Below are 20,673 nucleotides of genomic sequence, written 5' to 3'. Positions count from 1 at the left end.
TCATTGTTGTCATTCTTTTTAGTGAAATTATTGATTGTTTCTATGATTGGTCCCTTGATCCACTCATTCTTTAGGATTAGATTATTTAGTTTCCAATTAATTTTTAATCTATGCTTCCATGTCCATTTATTGAATGTAATTTTCATTGCATTGTGTTCTGAAAAGGGTACATTGCTTTTCTGCATTTGGTTGTGAGGATTTTATGCCCTAATACATGGTCAGCATTTGTAAAGATGTCATGTGCATCTGAGAAAAAAGTGTCCTCTTTTTTTATTAATTTATTTTTAGTTTTCAACATTCTCTTCCATGAACTTTTGAGTTTTAAATTTTCTCCCCCTCCCTCCCCACCTCCCTCCCAAGACAGAGTGCAATCTGATATAGGCTCTATATATACATTTACATGAAACATATTTTCACATTAATCTTGTTTTATTATTTTGTTTGTTTGTTTGTTTTTGGTTAGGCAATGGAGTTAAGTGACTTGCCTAGGGTTACATAGCTAGTGAGTGTTATGTGTCTGAGGCTGGATTTGAACTCAAGTCCTCTGGACTCCAGGGCCAGTGCTTTTTCCACTGCACCACCTAGCTGCCCCACATTAGTCATGTTATAAAGAAGAATTAGAACCAATAGAAGGAACCACAAGAAAGAAGAAACAAAACAAAACAGAAGGAAAAAAAAAAGGACAAATAGTATGCTTCAATCTGCATTCAAACTCCATAGTTCTTTTATCTGGATGTGGATAGTATTTTCATCATGACACTCTTGGAGAGGTCTTAGATCCTTGCATTGCTGAGAAGGGCTAAATCTATCAAAGTTAGTCATCGCACAATATGGCTGTTACTGTGTACAACATTATCTTGGTTCTGCTCACTTCACTCAGCATCAGTCCATACAAGTCTTTCCAGGTTTTTCTGAAGTCCATTTGCTCATTATTTCTTATAGCACAGTAGTATTCCACTACATTCATATACCACAACTTGTTCAGCCATTCCCCAATTGATGGGCATCCCCTCAATTTCCAATTTTTTGCCACCACAAAAAGAGCTGCTATAAATATTTTTGTACATGTGGATCCTTTCCCCATTTTTATGATCTCTTTGGGACCCTAGAAGTGCTATTGCTGGGTCAAAGGGTATGCACGCTTTTATAGTCCTTTGGGCATAGTTCCAAATTGCTCTCCAGAATGGTTAGATCATTTCACAACTCCACCAACAATGAATTAGTGTTTCAATTCTCCCACATCTTCACCAACATTTATTATTTTCCTGTTTTGTCATGTTAGCCAACCTGATAGGTGTGATGTGGTACCTCAGAGTTGTTTTGATTTGTATTTCTCTTATCAATGGTGATTTAGAACATTTTTTCATATGACTATTGATGGCTTTAATTTCTTCATCTGAAAACTGCCTGTTCATATCCTTTGACCATTTATCAATTGGGAAATGACTTGTATTCTTATAAATTTGGCTTAGTTCTCTATATATATTTTAGAAATGAGGCCCTTATCAGAGACACTGGTTGTAAAAATTCTTTCCAAGTTTTCTGCTTCCCTCCTAATCTTGGTTGCATTGGCTTTCTTTGTGTACAACCTTTTCAATTTAATGTAATCAAAATTATCCATTTTGCATTTCATAATGTTCTCTATCTCTTGTTTGGTCATAAATTCTTCTGTTCTCCATAAAGCTGACAAGTAAACTATTCCTTGTTTTTCCAGTTTGCTTATAGTATCAGCTTTTATATCTAAATCATGTACCCATTTTGACTTTATTTTGGTACAGGGTGTAAGATTTTGATCTATGCCTAGTTTCTGCCATGCTTCTTTCCAGTTTTCCCAGCAGTTTTTGTCAAATAGTGAATTCTTATCCCAGAAGCTGAGGTCTTTGGGTTTACCAAACAGTGGATTACTATAGTCATTGGTTACTGTGTCCTTGACTTTTTTCTTACTATTTTTTTCTCTTTTTTGCTGATTTTTTTTCTTTTTTTAATTAATTAATTTATTTTTAGTTTTCAACCTTCACTTCCACAAGATTTTTAAGTTTCAAATTTTCTCCCCATTTTGTCCCTCCTCCCACCCCAAGATGGCATGTATTCTGAATACCCTTTCTCCTAATCTTCCCTCCCTTCCATCTCCACCCCCTTCTCTTATCTCTTTTCTCTTCAATTTTCCTGTAGGGCAGGATAGATTTCTTTACCCCATTTGTGATTTTCTGAGTCAATGTGTGAGAGGCAGGGATCCTTCCTATTTGAATTTGACACCACTGGTAGATGATCACTGGGCTCCTTTCTACCTCTAAATCTATAAATTCTAATATTTCTGGGATGTAATGAACAAGTCAGTGTTTACCCTCTTTACAGCATTCAATAACATACAGGTTTTAAGTTTATCTTTACTCACCCTTTTTTCTTTCTGGGCTGAAGACCTATTTAATTTTTAAAATAAAATTTATTGATATCTGGGTTTTTCACATCATCCACATTTCCCCCTGTATCCTTCATCTCCCCCTCTCCCAGAGAGTCATCCTATATAATAGAATATTTTTAAAAGAAAGAAATTAATAAAATAAAAATCAATTCATCCAAAAAAAAAGAAAAAGTATACGCAACATTTCATACCCATGGACACCCCACTTTTGGGTTTGTTTTTTTTTTGTCTTTTTTTTTTGCAAGGCAATTAGGGTTAAGTGACTTGCCCATGGTCACACAAGTAGTAAGCATCAAGTGTCTGGTCTGAGACTGGATTTGAACTCAGGTTCTCTTGACTCCAGGGCCGATGCTCTATCCACTGAGCCACCCAGCTGCCCCAGGCACCCCACTTCTGAAAAAGAGTAGGGGGAGATTTCTTCTCATTTCATCTGAGGTCAGGTTTGTTCTTTATAATTCTGCAATATTCACTTTCAATTGTTTTGTGGTTTTTTTTTTCACATTTACATTGTTGTGGTCATAGTGTCATTCATGATATCAGTTCATTAAAGTTTTTATGTGCTTATATGTATTTATTATACATGTTTATTACAACACAGTAATATTCCATTATATTAATGTACCACAATTTATTTAGCTATTCCCCAATTGATAAGCATCAGCTTTGTTTCTAGTTCTTTGTTATCACACAAAAAATGATGTTATAAATATTTTGGTGTATTTAGGGACTTTCTTTTTATCAATGAACTTCTTGAGGTTCATGCCTAGTAGTAGAATCTTTGGGTCAGAGTATGGATATTTTAGTCACTTTGTTTGCATAATTTCAAATTGTTTTCTAAAATGGCTGTACCAATTCACAGCTCTAGCAACAATGTACTAGCATACTTATTTTCCCATGACCCCTCCAACATTAACTACAGTATTTCCATCTATTGTCATCTTTGCCAATTTGCCAGGGAATTTTGTTTAGTTATGATGTGTTTATAATGACTAAGAGAAACAACAAGAAAAACACCCTTTCCTCCTGTTACTGCAGAGATGGGGAACTCTAGGTGTGGAACACCACATGTACAGTCAGACTTGCTCAGTTGCCACATGGTATAATTTTACTGAACTTTTTTTCCTCTTTATTTTTTATTCTATGTCATAAGGAATGGAAGAAGAAAATAAGCATTTATTAAGCACGTATTATGTAGGCACTTTGCCAAGTGCTTTGTTCATATTTTTATCTTATTTGATCCTTACAACAACCCTGGGAGGTAGGTGCTATTATTATCATCATTTTGCAGCTGAGGAAACTGAGGGAGACAGAGGTTAAGTGACTTGTCTAGGTTCATACAGCTAGTGAATATCTGAGGTTAGATTTGAACTCAGGTCTTTATGACTCCAGGCCCAGCATTCTATCTGCTGCAGCACTAGCTGCTTCTAGGCAGCTCTTTCAGATGTCTTATTATGGAAGAAATGTCTTCTTCTCTGCTCACGTATACCTACCTGTCTCTGGCCCAGCTCCAATCTAGCTTTCTTGAGGTGTAATGTATTATAACATAACAGCACATGGTTTTCCAGTTAGGGGAGGGGGAAATAAATATTTACAAATTAAGGTGATACATAAACAAAATATATTAATAAAAAATTTAAAGAAAACATATGTATATATACATACACACATACACGTATACATACATATACACACATGTATACACATACATATATACACACACACACACACACACACACATATATATATATATGTATATACTAAAGAGGAAAAACAAAAGGGAACCAGCAAGATAGGGTTTTTTATCTAAAATGCCAAAGCTCTGTGTGTTCATTGTTGCTAGGGAGAAGCATAGATCCCAGCTTCTCAGAGGCCCTGAGGTGAATACAGAAATGGAAATGCTTCTGACTAGCGAGGACTTCAAAAGATGCCATTGTAGGGAGGGCCCTGGGAGCTGCAGTAGCAGCTCACCCAAGGGAAGGAGGCCCAAGCAGAGTACTGGGATGAGAAGCATCATTGTGGAAAGAGCCCTAGATTTGGAGTCAGAGGACATGAGTTTGAATCCCAGATCTGACACTTACTAGCTCTATAACCTTGGGCAAGAGTAAAATTAATAATAGTAACTCCCATTTACATGGTGCTTTAAAAATCTTCTAAGTGCTTTCCTCACAATAAACCTGTAAGATAGGTAATGGGTAGGTCCTAACCTCTCTGGGCCTGTTTTCACCCCTGTGAAGTGAGGGAGCTGAACTAGATGACTTTTGAGGTCCCCTCTGACTCTAGAATCTAGAACAGTAACTGTTTAATTTTCCGAAACTGTTTTTTAAAGAGAGGAAGGAAGTACTCTGTGGCAGAGAGAATGCTGCATTTGGAGTCAGGGGACCTGGATTCAAATCCTGACTCAGCTATTTGCTATCTATGCAATACTGAGCAAATTACTTAACCTTACTGTGCCCCGGGTTCTTAAATGAGGGACTTAGATTAGACGACCCTTAAGGGCCTTTCCAAATCTAAACTCAGGACTTTAAGACAGTCTGAAGAAATAGTGACAAATAAGAAGCTTTGCATTTTGGTCCAGTTGGCTCACAAACCCAGTGCTTATGGGGCATGGTGTACACCAGTAATGCCAGCTACCAAAGAGGCCGAGGATGGCAAATCTCTTGAGCTTAGAAGTTCTAAGCTGAAATGGGCTATGTCAAATAGGTGTCTGCACTAAATTTGACATAAAAATTAAATAGATAAATAAATAAATAGACAAATGAAGTTGGCATCAAGGTGGTGAATGCCCAGCAGCCACTAAGTTGCCTAAAGAAGGCTAAACTGAGGAACAGTTTCATTAGCATGAAATAGAACTTTAAATAAATCAGTAGGTACATTGGCAGGTAGGGGCATTTGAAGGTAAGGCTACCTGTGTATGCCTGGGCTGTAGAACCAACCACCATCCCTAACCAGCCACTTTACAATAGTATATTTGCCCTTGAGAAGATTGAGCTAAATTTTATAGATGATCAAAGAGGCAATAGCCTTTTTATAATAAATATTTTAGTAGTCTGAAATTTTATACGAATGTTTCCTCCCTGTTTATGTTAATTTCCTTTTTGTAAAACTTTTCTTTCTAAATATTGGTACCAATAAATTTGTTGAAACTAAAAAAAAAAAAAAGAAAAAGAAGAAGAAAGAACTGTCCCAGGTCAGTAATGGAACAGGTCAAAGCAAACAGTAGTGAGATGGGACCTGTGCATAGCCCCTGTGTTCCCAAGTGGTTGAGATGGAGAGACCTAATCTTAAAAACAAAACAACTCAGTGCTTAACCCAAGTTTAGGAGTTCCACCAAAGCCAGCCAGAGTTGATGGTATTGTTCGAAGAGTATCAAAAGGAAAAAAAAAATTTCTTTGGACTCTAAACTTTATCTCAATTGACCCTTCTAAGTAACAGAAATTCCTTCACTGAGGTGACCTAGAACCGGTTGAATGACTGGACCAAAAGAAGGGTGGTAGATGGATTTACATCAAGTTAGAGAGATGGCCAAGTAGTGGAGGGGAGTGCCCCAGGGATCACTCCCTAGATCAGCACTGTTCAGCGTTTTAGTCAATCCTCTGAATGAAGACATAGACAGCAGGCTAATAAAATGACACAAAATTGGGAAGAATAGCTGATATGTTAGATAACAGAACTTGTGTTAGCAGAGAGACGATTAGTAGACATCTAGGAAGGAAGTGTTAACTTCAAAGAGCTAACATGATGTCATCAAAAATAGCATATGCCAGAATAACTTTATTGCCTTCTTGGGCAGGCTTACTAAACTGTAAGATCAGGGGAATGATAGCTATATGTTTTACCTAGATCTTTTAGTATCGATCTAGTAACTTGAGAACTAGACTGAGTGTAGAAGTCTGGATTCTAGCCTTTATGCTACCAAAAATATACGTTGCCTCCTTCCTATATCCTTTTTCAGCATCCAAAGCCATTGTGAGGGTGTTTGGGATAGCACTGCTAAGGCATACATGATAAGGCTTCCGGAAAATCTGTATCATTATCATTGTTGTCTTACTTGTTGAGTGCAAGAAGGGGAAGGCACTACTGGCCTACAGGGTTTCTGGGAAGCAGGGATAATAGTGAGGCACGGTCAGGAAACAGCAGAAGAGAAGATGGAGCAGAGGGAAGGGTGTGCAGACTGGGTTATTCACCAGCTCTATGGAGTTGGGGGAGGTCACTTTACCTCCGGGTCTCTGTTTCCTTATGCATTAGTGATGGAACAGGAGTAGGAGCTCTTCTAGCTTGAAAACAATGATTAGATGATCTGTCTGGGACCTCAGTTTTCCCATCTGTAAAATTAGAGGCTTTAGACTTTATCACCATTAAATCCCCGCGAAGGGTTAGAGGCCCAAAGATCCTATCACTTATTTAGGGACAGGCAGTCAGAGGAAAGGAACAGAGGCTAGTGACATGTCATAGCTGTAGCCTTCAGTCACCACTGACTGGCTTCTCCTTGCCCTCACACAGTGGTCATTTCAGGCAAGAGAGCCAGGCTGTCCTTCATAGCCCTCCGAGTTGCCCTGTTTTTATTTCCATAATCCCTAGCTGCCTCCCTGAGAGGCCAGGTCATTCCCTCACAGCGGAGTGAGTGGGAGTATTTATTTAGAATGTCTCAGTACTGTTTACAGTGGGCCTGATGAGACAAGCTCTCTATGGCTTGTGCTGGTGGAAGGTTTCTCCACAAAGGGAGCATTAAGAGGAGACTTGACTGAACCTTTCCACCCGAAGGAGGCTGCTGTGTCTTCTCAAGTAACATGAGCTCAAGAGGTTGAGATGAATGATGAGAGGTCCATGGCATGCAGAAGCCAGGTCTGGGTCTTCATAACCCAGGAGACAGGGTTTGGCACACAGAACGTTTCTCAAGGTCATTTGGTTCTTCTGCCTCCCTGATGAATTTCGCCTAGCCTCTTCACAAATTCAATTCAGTTCAATTTAATTCAGTTTAATTCAACTTAAACATTTATCAATAAACTTAACTACTAAACAAACTTTATTTGGATCCAGTTATGCAAAGATGCATATGTATATATGTCTATATATATATATGTGTGTGTGTGTGTGTATGTATACACACAGGTCCTACTCTCAAGAAGCTTACAATCCAATAGTAATGGAACAAAAATAATTAGACAATTACACAACAAACAGGGAGAGTGATATAAGTGCAAAGCTGGTGTCCAGGCAAAAGACTAGGAGAAATGGGAGGGAAAAAAGAACTCCCTCCCTTCCTTTCCTTCTTTCTTTCCTTCCTTCTTTTCTTCCCTCCTTCCTTCCCAAATTCCTTCCTTCCTTCCTTCCATTTTGCTGATATTTTTTGTTTTTACATTAGGGTCATTTCTGGAAATATTTCTCCCTCTAAACTGAGCCCTCCTTCATGGCAAAGAAAAACAGTTAAGCAGGAACACTCAATACAGTGACAGTGTCAGACAGTGTATATAACACTTTGCCCTAGTCCTTCCTTACCTCTCTTTGATTGTTTATTATTTATTCTCCAGAAGGGTTGCTGGTTTTTCAGAGTTCAGCTTCCTTTTAGTGATTTTTTTCACATATATTACTATCTTCAGAGTATATTATCCTTTTAGTTCTGCTTACTTTGCTCTGTGTCTGTTCATACAAATCTTCCTATGGTCTTCCGAATTCCTCATACTTGTCATTTCCTACTGTATTATTACACAGGAAAAACACAGTTGTATTATTCCATTTCATTCATATGCCAGTTTGTTCACATTTTCCCCAATGCATAAAAATGCCGACTTTGCTTTCAGTTCTTTGCTACCACCAAAGAAAAAAGAGAGAGAGAGAGAGCTGCTATGGATATTCGGGTGTATATTGGATCTTTGACCTTGTCTTTGACTTCTTTGGGGGATATGCCCGGTAGTAGGATCTCTTGGGAACATTTTAGTCGATTTTCTTGCAAAGTTCCAAATTGCTTTACAAAACGATTGGATGGGGGCAAGTAAGTGGCGCAGTGGATAGAGCACCAGCCCTGGAGTCAGGAGCACTTGAGTTCAAATCTGGCCTTGGACACTTGACACTTACTAGCTGTGTGACCCTGGGCAAGTCACTTAACCCCATTGCCTAGCAAAAACAAACAAATAAACAAAAACCCCACAATTATTCGACCAATTAAAACTCTATCAATAGTGCATTTGTGTGTTCATCTTCTGATAGATCCTTCAACAATGATAGTCTCTGGTTTTTGTCACCTTTGCTCACTTGCAGAGTGTGAGGTGAAATCTAAATTTGCTTTAACTTACATCTTTCTAATGATTATTGATTTAAAACATGGCTTCATATGGTAATTTGGAGCTTACAAGTCTTTTGAAAATTATTTGTTTGCTTCTTTTGACTGTTTCCCTACTAGGGAAAGATTCTTCGTCTTATAAATTTTCATTAATTCCTTTTATATTTTGGATATAAGATTTTTATCAGTAACATTTAATAAAAATATTTTCCCCACTTCATAGTTTCTCTTCTTATTCTAGCTTCATTGATTTTATTTCTGCAAAAGAATTCCAATTTTATGTAACTGAAATTATCTATTTTGCTGTTATGATCACTTTTATTCCTTGCTTGGTTAAGAATTCTCTCCCTAATGATAGCTGTGAATCTTCTTTCTCCTCTATTTTTTTAAAATGAGACCTATTATATGCAACTCAAGTATTTAATTTGAGCTTATTATGGTATATGGTGCAAAGAGTTGGTCAAAACCTAATTTCTGCCAACTTGTTTTCCAGTTTTTCTGAAGTTCTTGTCCAATACAGAGTCTAGCTACTTAAAATTAATGTTCTTAGGATTATTAAACAATGAGACACTGTTTTAAATTGCTTCTGGTTATTGCTAATTTAATTGGCTTTATTGATCTACTTTTTTTAAGTCAATCATTTTGATGATTATTACTTTATAAAATAGTTTGAGGTCTGGTAATGTTTTTCCTTCTTCATCTCTACTTTTTTCATTATTTCTCTTAAGATTATAGACTTTTGTTTCTCCAAATAAACGTTGTTATTGTTTTATCTAGTTCTATAAAGTATTAGTAATTTGATCAGTATAGCACAAAATCTGTAATTTTGATAGTATCATCTTATTATATACTTATTATATTGGCATGGCCATTAAATCAATATAACCCAACCATGGTCAGGAAGAGGGAGAACATTCCAGGCATGGGAGACATGGGGGACAGACAGAATGCCTAGAGCCTACAGATGAAGTGTCTTATTTGTGGGAAAGCCAGGAGGAGGCCGGTGTGACTGGATTGAAGAAAGGTGTAAGAAGACTGGAAAGGTAGAAAGGGGCTAGGATATGAGGGACTTTTCCCATTGAGAGACCTTCTTTTTAGCTCATGATGATTAGCCAAATCTTCATTTCTTCCAGTAATGTACAGTTGTCCACAAAACAGTTCTGGGGTTTGAGTTTTTTAGAGACCATTTGTAAAACTCTCCTGTGAGTCACATGCAAATTAGATGTTGGGAATCAGGGAACTGTAGCTGTCTTTATCCTGAATAAGTGCCTTGTCTCTGCAAGCTGCTCTCTTAGCTCCTCTCAGTTATACAAGTCTCACATTTGTCCTTCTCCACACTCCTTTCAATTAGCAAAATTGTCAAAATGTGAAAGGGGAGCCTTTTTACAATAACATCCTCAGCTATTCTCACCGAATTACATCCATTTAGATGTAAACCATCATTTAAGTCTGTCAAGATCTTTTTAGATCCATACCATGTCATCAAGTGTTAGCTTTCTCTTGTATTCACTTCATGTTATCTGCAACATAGACTTGGATGCTGTATATCTTAATCTAAGTTTGATAGAAATGTTGAAGGGCACAGGACCAAAGACGTGTCCCTGGGCTACTCCAGAACTCTGTCCAAAGTGACAGTGATTCATCAATCCTGGTTGCTCTTTGTAGCCAGTCATCCAAGTTGTACCAGATCCACGTAATTCTGCTATCATCCAATTCATCTTGTCTCCACAGAGATTTTGGGGGACTTCACTAAATATCTGACTGACATCCAAGTCTATTTTGTGTGTACTATGACCTGATCCTCTAGTCTAGTAACCCTATTAAAAAAAAAAAAGGACATTTGGCTCTACCTGTTCTTACTAAGGCCATGTTGGCTCATTGGGATCATTGTTCCCTTTCTAAATGTATGTCAGATTCTTATTACTGAATCACAGTAGAAGTGTTAACACTAGTAAATGGATTTCTTTTTAGAGGCACAAGTGCAATTAGGTAATAAAGGTGTTCCAGAAAGAATATAGGATTGGGAATGAAAGGATTTGGGTTTGAAGCTTGGCTCTGATATTTACTACCTGTGTGACCCTGAGCAACTCATTTACCCTTTGGGGGCCTCATTTGTAGAATGCAAGTTCCAGGAGGATGAACACTTTCATTTTTGTTTCTGCACCTCCATCACTTAGCATGACGCCTGGAATGTGGTAGGTGTTTAATAAATATATGTAGATTAGAATTTAATTTGTGAAAAAAATAGAGTTTTGGACTGTATGATCCCCAAGCTTCCTTCCATTAGTAAATCCTATGCTACTAATATCCTGATATCTCTACTGTAGTTTGTATGCTATAACTTCATACCATGTCATCTTGCACATAGTAATTATTCAGTTAATGCATGTCAAGGGAAGGAGGGAAGGAATGAAGGAAGGAAGGAAGGAAAAAAGGAGGAAAGGAAGGAGAAAAGGGGGAGAGAAGGAAGGAAGGATGGAAGAATGGAAGGAAGGAATGAAGAAGGGAAAGAAGGAAAAAAGAAAGGAGGAAAGTAAAGAAAAAAGGAAGGAAAGAAGAAGAGGAAGGAAGGAAGGAGAAAAGAGGGAAGGAAGGAGGGAGGGAGTAAGGAAGGAATAGGAGGATGAAAAGAATTAAGGAAAGAGTTAAGGGAGGGAATAGTGGGAGGAGAGGTAGAGAGGAAAGAAGGGAGTAGGAAAAGATTAGAAGGCAGTTACTGAAGGTTGATTTGCCCATTGTCATGTTCTTTGTCCCCAAAATTTCACTTTACCACAGGAAATTAATTTTGCTTTGTACTGTATCTTGATCCAAATATATAAGGAAGTACAAATATCGGTAATCTAAATATTTTTTGCATGCAATATATTGAAAGATACTTAAGTTTAGTTTATTTTTATTAATGGTTGACAAATGCAGAGTTTATGTCTGTGCCAATGAGTCAATTTTCAACCTGACACAGGGATAGTTTGATGTATGGACTTGTTGCCAGAAGACTTGAGTTCAAATCCTGACTCTACGACTTACTAGCTAGTAAAGTAAGACATTAAGTAAGTTAATTTCCTCAGTTTCTATATCTAGGAAATGAGTAATAACCATTCTTTACACTACTTACACTATCGAGCTGTTGTATGGCAAATACTTGTAGACTTTAAAATACAGCATAAGTTTGAGTTGTTGTGATTTGTCTATTTAAGTGAGTTATTACATCTTTACCACTAGCTATTAGAACATTCAAGGAGAATTGATTGAGCTTAACAAAGTGATAAATTATAATTGAAAGATATGCGGGAGAGGCAAGTAAGAACAGCACTGGATTCAAGTTGGGAGACTGGAGTCTATATCCTAACTCTGATCATATAGGCTGTGGGACCTAGAACAAGACACTGCACCTTTCTGAGTCTCAGTTTTCTGTAAAATGGAGATAATAATATCTGCTTTACCTACCTCATAGGATTGTTGTGTCTTAGAAAACCACAGAAATGGGAACTATTATTATTGCTGTTATTTCATTTTTTGTTAATCATTTTCCTCTGCTAGACAGCAACATCCGTCCTTAGCTACATTGAGCGTAACTATTATTGGTATTTTCAAAGCCCTTAAGTTCTTTCAGGTGAGAGCGCAGGAGAGCGGGCTCAATGCATGTCGAGGTCGGGGAGGGCCAAGTTCTCTTTTAAACCCTTAATCAGTAAAACAACTGAACTCTTGTTTGGGGAAAGGTTGAGGGGAGAGAAAACTGAACAGTAGGATAAACTACTTGGTTGTCTCAACTAGAGGCACCAGTGATTTCTTCAGTCAACGCCTTAGTCTCTCAAAGCACAGAAACAGGGAGAGGAGGCTGGATGTCTAATGAGTCCGTCAGTGGCCAGCGGATTGGAGCTTTTATGGGATCATAGGACTTAGAACTAGGAGGGAACATAGTATATCACAGGAACATAGACTAAAGCTAGAAGGAATCTCAGGGCCATTCAGTTCAACCTCCTCATTTTACAGAGAAGGAAACTAAGACCCAGAGTGCTGGTGACGAGTGGGGAGGAAGGAGGCAGAGTGATTTGCCCAAGGTTGTACATCGATTCAGTAGCACAGTCACGATTTGAACCCAGATCCTCTTGTTCAAAATTCAATGATCTTTCCACTATTCCACCACCCTGTGATTTTGTTGCTACCAGTTTTGCTTTGACTCGGGAGGAACTCGTGCCTTGGTGTTTCAGGTTCCTCTCCGGAGGGAGACTATGTGGATGGATTCTTTTTTACATGAAGGTGATAGCAGTGGTGATGGTGGGATATGATCAGGTACACTGAAAAAGAAACACTGAGCTAAGCCACCCCAGTTGGTATGAGATTCCCCTCCTTTCTAGTACTCAGAGAATTTCCCTGAATTCCCTTAAAAAAAAGAAGGAATGTAGGACAAACCAGAGGAAACTTTCAGATCTCGAAAGTCTGGAATGATAAAAACATAGACTCTCAGAGCTGGAGGAAAGGCACTTTAGACCTGGAATGCCAGACCTAGAAGGTGCTTTAGAACACATCCTGTCACAGCTGGGAGTGATCTTCGAGATCATCTAATCCAGGGATTCTTAACCTGGAGTTCACAGACTCCTAAGGGCCCATGGACAGATTCCAGAGGATCTGTGAATTTGGATGGATAAACTATTTAGACAACGGTATTTCGATTGATTTGGTTTTCTTTGTAATTTGTTGTAATCTATTTTATGCATTTAAAAACATGATTCCGAGAAGGGGCCCACAGGCTTCACCAGAGTGCCCAAGGAGTCCAGACATCCACACAAAGGTCTGAGAACCTCTGATCTAATTAACAAATAGGGAAACAGCTTCAGGGAGATGAAATAATATGCTCAAGATCACACAGCTATTCTGTGGAAAAACTGACTTGAAGGCAGGTCTCCTGACTCTCAGCCCAATGTTCTTTATGTTACACAATACACACTAACCCCGCTCTTGCTATAATCCATCTGTGAAGCAGTGTGGGCTTGACCCTAGACCAGTGACAGAGGGAATGGAGGAGGGATGAATTTTGGGGAGGAAGCAATTATTTGTATGCAGTTTTGGTTCCAATCCATCCCCAATGACAAAGCCATAAACAGTTGACTGCCCAGATTCTCCATGAATAAAATGATGGACAGCACCTAGCGTGGCCTGCCAATGAAAGCTCAGACGCTCCAGCTTTCCTGTCTCCCTCTCCGTCCCTGGCATTATTAAGACCTACCAGGCTAGACAGCGCCTTACCCCCTGCCAGCCACAATCCAGACATGGTTTTCAAGTCCAGACCTCAGACCTAGCCATATGTACTCACAGTCACGGCCCTTACTATACAATTGCAGTATCTACACATATACACCTACCCACACACACACACACACACACACACACACTGATGAAGAGAAAAGCACAGTTTTTTCCCTGAGGAAAATGGTCAATGTTTTTTTTTGTTGATGTCTACCATCTTTCAAGTGACTATCATATATGAGAGCTGGAAGGTACCTTGAGTTCACCTACTTTAATCTATTTTTTTTTTTACAGAGATGGAAACAAAGGTCCAGAAAGGTTAATTGTCCAGGGTCTCCAACCATTAGAATGTAAGCTCCTTGAGGGCAGGGACTGGTTCTTGCCTTCCTTTGTATCCCCAGGGCTTAGCACAATGCTTGGCACACAATAAGTTCTTAGTAAATGCCTGTTGACTGACAGGGTTCAAGTAGGCCTTAATAACCCATTGATATAGCCCTCTAATTTTTATAAAATACTTCCCTTACAGCAACCCTTCAAGATAAGCAATATATTATTATCCCCACTTTAAAGATGAAAAAACTAAGAGAAGTTCCATGACCTCAAGGTCATGTAATAATGGGGAGAGCCAATACTGAAACCCAGATTTTCTGATTCTCAATTACCTATACCTCAATTGCCTTATATTGTGGTCCCTCATCTGTCTTTTAAGTTATGATTTATTTCCCCTTGAAAGTTTGCAGCTATTAATATTTAGTCAACCGAGAGGCAGGAGACCAATTCAATTCAATTCAGTATTGATTGTTTGACCACTTCCTATTCGCAAGACATTTGGTGGTAAGGGATATGGACTTTCTACTATAGATATCAATTTCAAGATGTGTTCTCTTTCCTTATAAAGTCACTTGGTCTTTGTGAGCCTCAGTTTTTCCCCTCTGTACAACGGAAATGATAATCCCTGCCTTGTCTAAATCACAGAGCTGTTGTGAGAATTGAGGTATATGTGAAAAACACTTTACAAACAACTGTAAGAAACCAATTATCATAAGCAGCAACAGCAGTCTCATCACAGTAATTATTACATCATCAGATTGGCTTTGGAGTGATTAATTTTTCAACTAAAGCACCTCTCAAAGACCACCTACTAATTTGTTAGAGGGGTTGCAATCAGCAGCAGTAAAATATCCACAATAGTGAAGTCACGGATTTTACTTGAAATGTTGTAGAATTATAAAAACATTGATTGGCCTGGAGAAAGGGGGAGGTGGAGAAGAAAGGAGGAAGAGGAAATTCAGGGATAGAACCTGAGGTTAAGCTGATAAGAATGTTTAGAGCACGTGTTTCCATAAATATAAACCATTATAACACAAACTGATTTTTAGCAGTGATTTTTTTTTCTGCCTGGTGGGAAATGCAGCTGAATATCTAATTTACAGCCTTCAATGTTACTTGTCTTCTACCATTCACAGACCACTTAGAGATTCTGTTCTCCAATTTACAAAGCAACAGCAATATTGTAATGATAATCAGCTGTGAAAGACTTAGCAACACTGATCAATACAATGATCAATGACAATTCCAAAGGAATCCTGATGAAATGTCCTTTACTTCCAGTTAGAGAAGCATATTTTTGTTTCTTTTTTCTTGCTTCTTCCCCCCCTCCCCCGAAACATGGCTAATGTTTTGAATTACTTCATATGTATAATGAGTATTGTATTTTTTGCCTTCTTAATGGGTGTTGGGGGGGGAGAGAAAGAATATGGAACTGAAAACCAAAATTAAAAAAAACACACAAATCTAGAGATAATAGATTTCAAAGTACAATGTAATTCATTAATCTTTATTTAGAACTTATGGAGTCAGGGATTGTAAAGAGAGACAATATATTATGCTGGAAAGAGATCTGCTTGGGAAGTTTGAGACCTGGGTTCTAATACTAGCCCTACTATTAATTTGCTGTGTGACTTTGAGCAAAACACTTGCCCTTTCTGGGTTCCCTATGCCACAAGGAGATTGGATGATATGGTCTCGAAAATACCTTTCAGATCTAATATTATGTTTCTGTGACTACAGTCCAAAGTTCTGTGCCTCCTGGAGATCTACCACAGCAGTTTTTCAGAGGGTCTACTAGTGACTAGCACGTAAGGAATCAAGAGAAATTTTGAAGGGACATGCATTCAGTGTGCAATGTTTGTATTTCTGCCAGAGACAAGTGAATCATTTATCCTCTTAAGTACAGATTGGCTTTATGGATGGGAAAAACTGAGGCTCACAATGTTTGTAAAGGGGGTCAAGGAACATGTCTCCCTTCTCCAGGTTATCAGAAACAATGAAATGTTCCTTTAAAAAAATAAGAAAGAAAGAAAGGTCTTGTGGTTTGGGTGGCATTCTAAGGCCCTGCCCTGGGCAGATTAGGCTCATTTTTTTCTTAATAGATATCAAAACTGGCCTCAAGATTTAATTGGATTACGGACTGAAGTCTCAGACTATTGATGAAACTTCATGGAACCTTTGGATTTTGACTAGCAAATCAGCAAAACTAACAGCAGTACAGGGAAGTTGTTCTGAGCTGAATCAATGCTGTATCCTCACTGAAAATCCTTTCCCTGCTCTGAAAATCTTTTCTTGGCTAGGGCTAAGCAAGCCTCCTTTTGTTAACTGTCAGATGTTCTATAATTGTCTTATTTTGCTCAAATCTTAAACCTAAGTTACTAGTCCAGCCTGAGATAGGCCATTTGAAAATGCAGAAGAAAAAAAATAGTAAGAGGCAGAGAAAAATCATGACCTAGGTTAAAAGGTTATCAGGTAGATACATGTGATGCAATGGAGAAAGGGAAGGACCTTTGAACACTCAGAATTAAGATATATTAACAGATATTGGGCTTTTTCTAAAAATAAATGAGCTAGACCCTGTGTGGAGAAAGCAACCACTTCTCTAAAAATGATAATATGGATTTATAGATGCTGCCAGGTAAAAATGAGGAGCGGTGGTTGAATAACAAGTGAATAACAACAGCACAGGTTATCTGTCTTTCTGGAGCTTGTAAGCCAGGAGGGGAACATGGCAGAGATCCTCCGAAGACTTCAGTCAGATTATTCCACACTTCTGTTGTTTCACGTAGACACAAATGATACTTAAAGAACAAATCTGGGAGTGCTGTCAAAGATTATAGTCTTAGGCAAAAATACCTTAGACACGTAGGTGGTGCTTTCATCTGCCAGTCATGGATAAAGACAAAATAATGGCCAATGTGAGAAGTGAACAGCTGCAAAAGATGCTAATACCTTCCCCTACACCTCGGCAGCTGTGGGAGGTACACAGGTGTGGAACATTATAAATGTTTTCAGAATTTTTTAATGCATCGATTAGTTTTAGCATTGATTTTCACTCTTTTATTCTTTTTCTTAAAAGAAAAATTCATTTTATGTGGGATGGCTCTCTGGGAGGGAGAGGTATATTGGGAGAAACTTGGATGTAAGAAACAAAAAATACCAATAATTTCTAAGATGATGTCTGGGAAAAGGATTTGGACTTCTGGACCACAGACTAAAATATAAGAATGAAAGTACTCCTTTCATGGGTGAACAGGGACAGGGACTCCTCACAAGGCTTGTATTTGCTTAACCTATTGCAAACATTATTCAAAGTCCTTTAAACTGAAAACAGTGCTAGATACCAAAGAGATGCTATATTGTAGGAAGAACCACAGGAGATACATCCATAAATTCACAGAAGAGCATGAAAATAAAACCTATTGTCTCAGATGTTTATGAAAAGTATAGATGATAGGCAAGACAAACGGATAGAAAGAAGCATCACTGAAGCTTGGCGGGATGAGACCTATGCCAAGTATATAATTCTAGAAGGGTATACTTTATTCAAAAGGAACAGGTGAGGTAAAGTGGGAGGTGGTGGAGGAGGAGGAGTAGTTTTGTAAATAAAAATAATATACTCATTTGAGGAAATCCAGGAGCCAGATGAGTAGAACCATGGTGGAGAACATTTGGGTAGATATCGATGGAGGCAGAATGAGAAACAATGTTGTCATTGGAGTCTACGATAGACCCACCCAGAACAGAAAGAACTGATGAAGTGTGGAAAACAAATCCCATGTAGGTGTGCTACAGAACTGATGGGGACTTTATTTATGCCTTTTGAAGTTCTGTGATGAAAACTGAACAGCTAATAATTTGCTGATTTACCTTAATGATGCTTGCATCTTTCAAAAGGCAGAGAAACTAAAGAGAATTTTCTATTCTAGATCTGATTTTCACCCAAAGGGAGAGACTAGTTGCTGAGGTAGAAATGATGGGAACCTTGTGGTAAAGTGACTATATAAGAATTTGTCACAGGGGTAAGGAAAGTCTGACATAATCTGACACCCACTTTATATTTGAGAAGAAAAAAAAATTAAAGCTTTCAGAAAAAGGATAGAAAGGATTCAGAATCTACTCTGATTAGATAGCAGCTTGAGTGCTGCCTTCAGTTCTAGACAACACAATATGAGGACACTGATGAGACGCAGCACAGCATATTACAGATCTGACCTGGGAGTCAGGAAAACCTGGGCTCTAGTACTGTGTTACCCATGGAGTTATGAGACCTTGGGCAAACCTCTTAACTTCAGTGCCTCAGGCAGTGCTCAAAGACTATAATTTACCTTGACTTGCTGATGGGAAAATTTGAGCGAGGTAGTGGGCTCCTTATTGAAGGTACTCAAGCTGAAGCTTGGTGACAACTCACTAGGGACACTGCAAAAGGAATTTTTTTATGGGTAATTAATAATCAATTTATTAATTAGGCTAGCAAATAATCAATAAATTGATGGTCGGTGGTCTCTCATAGTAGTTAAAGACTTTTTTTTTTCAGATAAGCTACATTAGGTGGCTTCTGAAGTTCCTTAAAATTCTGAGATTCTGTTAAATGGAGTCAGGAAACCCTGACACCACAGATATCAAGGATATCGGTAGGAAAACAAGAGATGGAGTCAAACTAAGCTACATATGTGGTCCGGTAAAGATAATTCAGTTAACATTCTACTGCATCCAAGTGCAAACATGCAACACACCCATCATGATGGTCACTAGCTGTGATATCTGAAAAGCCCACAAGATGGGGATGCTAACACAAGGTACCGAACCTTCAAAAAACCGAGATGCTCCATCCCCTTCCTTTTCACAATTTTAAAGTAAGAGAAAACTAAAAAAAAAAAAAAAAAAAAAAAAATCAAGAATGCAACATTATGATGATCAATTTATGAAATTAACAATTTATTTAACAAGTTTTGGAATGTTTACACATTGGTGCTTTTGGTGTAGCTGTTCCTGAATCTAGGCTCTTCATTGATGCTGATGTTCAGGAAATAAGAAGTTCAGAGCAGTCTGCAGCATGAAGTAGTTGAGGACCTTTCAGTATTTTTTTCTAAAGATACTGAAGCCTTAGAACAGCAAGGGTTCAAAGCTCTGGTGTTGTTAACCTCAAAGGAAGCTTCTTTTGTTTTCTCTTGAAAAGGAAATTGTTGTGCCCCCTACCTCCACCCTTTATACCATATGGAAGACATTACTGCCACAGTAGGTAGACGGACAGGGTTAGCCCCTAGGAGTCAGGAAAACCTGGGCTCAGATCTCTTGATTTGCTTTCTCATTTGTGAAACAGGGGCATTTGATAGCCTCTGACATCCTTTCCAGCTCTATGATCTTGCCTCTAATACACCCTAGCAGTGTAACCATGGGCAAGTTGATTAACTTCAATGTTCCAGGCAACTAAGAAGAAGTAACAAGGGCAGGTAGGCAGTGAAGTTTTTCCTACACATACTAATGAAAATTCAAATCCCTCTGAGAGAGAAGATTATTTCCTTCATATATTAATAAGCAATTACTGAATTAGGACCAAAGGGTTTTCCACTTCCTCATCCAGAAATCAACCACACTGTGTGACAATCAGCTCCGAGAGACTTGGCTCTTCTCAGCAACGCAAGGATCTAAGACAACGTCAAAGGACTCATGACGGAAAATGCTGTCCACATCGAGAAAGAACTTTGGAGTTCGAATGCGGATCAAATCATAGTGTTTTCTTTTTCTCATGGTTTTTCCCTTTTAATTCTTCTTTCACAACATGACTAATGTAGAAACATGTTTAATGATTGTACATGTATAGCCTATATCAGATAGAATGCTGTCTTGGGGAGTGGGAAAAATTTAGAACTCATAAAATCTTATAAAAGTGAATGTTGAAAACTTGAAATAAGTAAATAAATAATAATTTTAAAAAGGACTTAGTCAGATAGGCTAAGACCCAATCAAAGACAGTAAAGAAATTCTAAGTTTAGGTGAATTGGTAGATTCCTGCTCATTGTGTTTACTTAGATAGGTCTGGGGAAATGGGGATTTTCCCTTTTGTCAGATACGGTATGGAAATTGATGTCTCTTTGACCAAGACTGGTTGCTCAGTATCACATACCTCAAGACCCTCATGGGAATAAGCTCACCTCTCATCATAATATTCATTCTCTCATTACCTGCTAACCAATTAGAGTTGACTGCCACCCTCAAGAACACCCACTCTTTCCAAGGGCACATGAATTGTGAGCCTACCTCCATGATTTGTATTTGATTCTCAGAAAGGACCAAATGTCTAAATGATTAAATACACAGAAACTACATCTCTTGAACTTTTAAAATGTCATATCCCCCTACTCCCCCAAAAAACAAAAATAACCCACCTATAGGGTAG

The sequence above is a fragment of the Vombatus ursinus genome, unplaced genomic scaffold (genome assembly GCF_900497805.2).
Source record: "Vombatus ursinus unplaced genomic scaffold, bare-nosed wombat genome assembly UNPS02014863.1, whole genome shotgun sequence".
Classification (NCBI taxonomy): Eukaryota; Metazoa; Chordata; class Mammalia; order Diprotodontia; family Vombatidae; genus Vombatus; species Vombatus ursinus.
This window is presented reverse-complemented; position numbering follows the sequence as displayed.